Genomic DNA, 6,000 nt, shown 5'->3' with positions numbered 1-6,000 from the left:
GAAATAATGACAGAAAACTTCCTCTACCTGATGAAAGAAATAGACTTCCAAGTCCAGGAAGCGCAGAGAACCCCAAACAAAAGGAATCCAAAGAGGACCACACCAAGACACATCATAATTAATATTCTTAATATACCTAATCTAGCATAAGTCCCTGGAGAGCAATTCAGCTGTGGGATATTGTTGACAGAGGAGGGCCTTCTATATTCGTAATGGAGGGGAGGAGGGGAGAGAACAGGAGAGGTTTCGTATTGAGAGCTGCTGGATGTTTCCTTGGATTGTTGGTTTCTGCAGTAGTTCTAATGTCTTCTCCCATCACTAATTACCTTTCATACAATAATTTCCCATTTACATCTGTATTAAAAGCACATAGCTCAGTAAATAGACTGGTGAAAGACAAACACACTCATAAACTGACCCCCAGTGGCCTATAGAATAAAATCTATACCCTTTTTCACGACTTACAGGCTATTTCAAAACTGACCCACCCAGATCCTGTATGGCTTCTGCGGCTGAGCCGCACACAGTGTTCCTGTCTCGGCCTCCTCTACAAGCCTTCACTGCCTTCTGGACTGAGTGATACCCCTTATAGGCTTTCATTGCCCCGTTAGCATTTTATGGAGCGTTAGTAACAGACTCCTGGCAGTCCTGCGTCTCAGTGTCTGCCATACACTCCCTTCTTGCTCGTCCTGCTGTGCCACCATCTCCATTGCCCTGTGACACAGGACTCCATTTGGAGACAGTCCTCTTTAAGGCAAGAAGCACAGCCCAAGTCCACTCTACTCTTGGATTCTTAGATATTCCACTGGGCTGCCACCAACCTATTCTGCAAGGGGGTAGGGCAGGGGCAAAGCAAATGGTCTCTCTGCTTCTTCTTCCTCTCCAGAGTGAAGGGTTTTTCTAGGCTGGGGAACAAAGGTGGAGAGTGTAGGGGTTATGTTGGTGGGGAGAGGACTGGGTCTGATAGCTCCAGTGCACATTCAAGTCTGTTTTTCCTTCTTTCACCTGTGCTGGGATCTTTGAATTTGGTATCTTCATAGGCCTGATTCTGATACCTTTCTTCCTGGCCCAATGGGGGATGGTTACAGTGGATGAGGAGAGAGCTCACTGGTTGATATTTCAGATTGTTGTTTGGTTTTACATATTTTATACATCCAGGGTCACTTTTCTCCACCATACTGAAAGCTCCATGAGTACACTAGATGTTAAATATTTTTGTTGTTTGAAAGAAAATATTTTTAAAGTGTTTAATCTCATGATGTAATACCAGTTTTCACCAGCCAAATTAGCCAAGATTGTTTTACTCTTTTTAAAATCTCAGTGCAGGCAAAGTTATAATGAAACAGTTTCATGAATGGCTCTTTGAGATGTAAATTGATACAAGCTTTCTCAAAGAAAATTTTAATACTTATTAAGTATTTTGTATTTTTTCATGTCTTTAGTAGTTAAAAGTGTACGCTCTGGAGTCAGTGTGGATATGGTGTGTGCAAGCAAAAGACTTAACTTCTAAGTCTCAGTTTCTTTTGTCTTTCAAATAGGGATAATAACAATGCCTACTTCATCTTCCTGATGTGATTATGTATTTATAATAATTAGCATAGTGCTTGATATACATTCAGAGCTCAATAAATGTCAGCTATAATAATAATATGAATTGTACTCTTTTGACATTGTCTTTTAGGAAATACAGTTGACTCTTGAACAACATGATTTTAGAACAATCTAAGTCCACTTATAGATGGATATTTTTTTCAGCAAATACACAATCAATCCTCTGTGTCTCTGGGTTTTACAGATTCAACCACTGCATATCGAAAATAATATTTTTTAAATATGTTTTTATTGATTTTTTTTTAGAGAGAGAGGAAGGGAAAAGGAAAGAGAGATAGAAACATCAATGTGAGAGAGAAATATCAATGGGCTGCTGCTAAGGGCTGTTAGAATACACTTTGGCTTAATTTACGTCAGTTGGACTCAGGGGGCCGGCAGAGCCACTCCCTGGGGGCGGGACTAGTCAAAAGATTGGACGCCACCCAGTTTGACTCTCCCGCCCAGTGTTAAGGGGATGGAACTCATGATGTCAAAGGCCCACCCAGATGTGATATAACTTCCTGTAACTCAAGTATATAATAAAGCAGCTTTTGGAGCTGGAGCTCTCTCTCTGCGTGCTCTGTCCCTCCAGAGGGCAGGCACACCCAGCCCAAGCTTTTAATCTATTTTATGTCTGTCTTTCATTATTTCTTCAATCCCAAAAACGCCTCTTAGATTGCATGAACCGGTCCAAGTCTCCTTCTCCGTGTGGGCGCGGGAAGAAGACAGCCCCAGGTAACCGTGCGGTATAGGCTGCCTCTTGCACACCTGCTACTGGGGATCAAGCCCAAAACCTGGGCATGTGCCCTGACTGGGAATCCAACTGGTGGCCTCTTGGTGCATGGAATGATGCTCAATCCACTGAGCCACAATGGTCAGGGGAAAATAGTATTTTTGATTTATGGTTAAGAATCTAACAATATAGAGGGCCAACTGTATACATTGTTCTACACTATTTTATATAAGGGATGAGGCATCCTCAGATTTTAGTATCCACAGGAGGTCCTGGACACAATCCTCCACAGATACCAAGGGATGACTGTAATTACGTTTTAGAGAAGTCATAAGTATATACAAATTTTTTACTGCACACGGGGTAGGTACCCTTAACCCCCTGTGTTGTTCAAGGGTCACCTGTAATTTAAAATATTCAAAGGTGTTATCATTGTTTTACTGAATATCATAGAGCCCCTAAAAATTATGTTTACAAAGAGTATCTAATGACACATAGAAATGCTGATGATATTGAGTAAAAATAAAGATATTACACGACAATGTTTAATATCACCTAATTTATTAAAAAATATATATATATATAATTGTATAGAAAACTAAGAAAAATGTCAATGTTAGTATTTCATCTGAAAGGCCTACATAGGGTGATTTTTATGCTTATTTAAACTCTGTAAAAATGTTCTTAATATTTACAATCATAGTTCACTCTGTAGTCAGAAAAATAAAACCTCAAATCCCCATTCGAGTCCTACTCAGCCCCTGTCCTGGGAAGAAGGTCACAGTAGTACGCTGGGCTTGAGCCTGAAGCTTGCTGCTGGTGGTGCCCGGTGGGACTGGCCACTTCAGCCTGCCGTGCCTGCATTCTGTAGGCTGCCCTCGGGAACTATACTTCTCTGATTACAAGTCAGAACACTGGTATTAATCCTCAAGCCCTGGTTGCTCTGATTTTTGGCTTTTTTCCCTGCACATCATCACTCATTTTGAGCTTTCCCAAGATACTCTCCCCTACAAAGTGATTTTGATGTCAAGCTTCTTAAGACAAAGGTGTTTCTTGGGTTTTAGGAATTTACTTTTTTTTCTGGTTGGTTTAATAAAAGTCAGTCAACTTTCAGATCGACTTTAGGGCATTTTTATTTAAGTGCTCTTCTGTTGGGGACTTGTATACGATGGAGGTTTGCATGAGTGTATTACCAGGGGACCCACTCACATTGTTGTTTTGGAATGAATCGATTCATGAGATTGGGTGTTTAGAAGACTTTTTAAATTGTGGATGAATGAACAATGAATGAATACAGGTAGCGAACCAAAACAGTTAGAGAGTTCAACTTTCCAGACTCAGGTAGTTATGTGTGTGAGGTAAAACTATAACCCAACTTGGATTAATGTGATGCTTTGGGCAGCCTGCAGTTGATAGTTTTATATTTTCGGTTGTCAGTTATTGGTTTCTCTTTGCCTCTGGGTACTCATTCCATCATGCAAGTGATATGTCTTAAAACTTAACATGAAACCATGGAGAGAAGCAGAGGCCTGAGATTTGGAAGTTGAGGTCAAGTAAAGTAAATAGAGATGAGGGAAAGTATGCAATAATGCTGAATTTCAAATAATGTTGGAAATTGGTCAAGCCTAGCCAGTTTGACTCAATGGCATTGGCCCAAGGACTGAAGGGTTCCGGGTTTGATTCCAGTCAAGGGCGTGCACCTCGGTTGCAGCCTCAATCCACAGCCCCATCTGGGGCTTGTGCAGGAGGCGACCCATCGATGTATTGCTCTCACATTGATATTTCTCTCTCTGTGTCTCTTCCCCTTCCTTCTACTTTCTCTAAAAATCAATGAAAAAATATCCTCGGGTGAGGATTAATAACAACAACAAAAAAGAATGTAGGTGGAAGAATTAGCCATTTCATTCTGTGAGAGAAGGAGTGAAATAAAAATGGGTAAATACAGATGTGCTGAGGTTGACAGGGAGGAATTGAAGGTGCTCATGCTTGAAGGGCTGAAAGAAGTAGAAGATGAAATAACCTGGGAAGGGAGGAGGTGGGCAGGTGGGGGTGGTGACTAGAGAAGAGCAATAAAGGTTTAAAAGCAGCTGCCATGAGGTGTGAAGGGGCGTCCATAACCCAGCTCTATCTTCCTTTAGAAATAATACTACACATTATGCTCCTTTTTTTAACAGCTTCTAGAGATCCTTAAGATAAGACGAATCCATAAATATTTATTTACACAAAATACTCCGGAGACCTGCTTACTTTCTCTTCAAAGCATCCCCTGGGTGATTACTCTTTCGTTTCTCTAATTGCACACTAGAGAAAGCTGCAGTTAGTTGCAACTAGTGTTTAGGTCTCTGCACACCTGCAGACCTTGTTGATGCATGCCTGAGCCCAGAACTCCCTGCAAGTACTTGCTTTAAAGAGGAAGAGGCCATGACCTTTCAACTAATCTCGCCTTGAGTCAGTAATGTGCCCGATCCGAACATGTATCCACGCATTTAGGTAATCACAAAGCACAGCCTCCTCCATTTGCTCCAGCCACTTTTAAAGCTTTTCTGAGTCTCCCCTTTGTACATGTAGGGCTGTGCTCCTGGCACTGTGAGTAGGGCGCAGGAGTAAAGATTTTAAAAAGTTTGGCATTGTGTGGAAACCATACATTAAATCAAGGAAAATTGCCTCCTTATCATATTTCTCTCCATACAGTCATAATCTCCTTTATGAATCTCTGAAGGGCTGTCATGAGGCTTAATTTGGCTCTTAGGATATTCAGAATTGTTCCTAATACTAACAAAGGCTGCCTGTAACTTGAAACTCCCAAAGTTCAGAGAAAGGTCAGGGGCTGTTAGTTTGCCTGCTTCAGGAGGGTCAGCATTTTTGAGGACTTTTGCTTCAACTGCTGGAGTCACTATAAAAGTCCTAGCATGGCTTCTCATGAAGGTGAGTGGGTGCTGGGTATGGGACTCAAATCTGCTTCTTGCACAGGGAACACATCTCGGATGATCAGCAGTTAAGAAAATGTATGATTGAAGGTATAGAGAGAAAGACCTGTTTTAGCAGAGTTCAGGGGTCAGCAATCTGTTTCAATGACAGAATTGTTTTTAGTCTAAACATCAGTAGATATCCCAGTCTATATCTGTAAGACTTTGAGATGAAACAAGACTATCTGGTCCCTGAGTGAGACATTAGCAAGTACAAACAGTGCTTTGAATCCAAAGGGGAAGATGGAAAGGCCTTATAACCAGAGCTCTCTCTTCTTTTTCCTCGGGCTTTTACTCCTTGTTTATGTTGGTGGGTAATTATGGATTTGTGTATTTTCTTCCACCTTTGGAATGGAGGATGGTCAATGGGACTTAAAGGGTAATTATCAGGACAGATGTTTTCACCTAAATGGGAGATGAACACAATCAAGTTCTTTAATTAAAGGATGTCTATTATATGGGCAAGAATAAGAGGCAGCGCTCACCATACCAGGTAATTTGTCTTATAGCTTCAATCATAACTGGTACAACAGAGTTTCTGCGAGCTATGTTTCGTGTCATGAAAATGAATTTTCAACTCATAACTCTTTGTCATAAATTTTCCTTTAGTTAAAAATTAAAGTTTTCCACTATCTGAACCCAATGATTTACTAACTCCAATCCCCCCATACCAATGCCTGAGACTGGTGTACTGCCTCTGGAAGACCGAAT

General features: G+C 41.0%; 1 protein-coding gene across 1 annotated transcript in view; it reads left to right on the top strand.

Moving 5' to 3' along the window:
* Nucleotides 1-6,000, top strand: part of FRAS1 (Fraser extracellular matrix complex subunit 1) — a 466,232-nt gene that overhangs the window by 266,750 nt on the left and 193,482 nt on the right. The window lies entirely within an intron of this gene.

This window comes from Myotis brandtii, unplaced genomic scaffold (genome assembly GCF_000412655.1).
Source record: "Myotis brandtii unplaced genomic scaffold, ASM41265v1 scaffold111, whole genome shotgun sequence".
In the NCBI taxonomy this organism is placed as follows: Eukaryota; Metazoa; Chordata; class Mammalia; order Chiroptera; family Vespertilionidae; genus Myotis; species Myotis brandtii.
The sequence above is the reverse complement of the archived record's forward strand: the minus strand, read 5'-3'. Positions and strand labels throughout refer to the sequence as shown.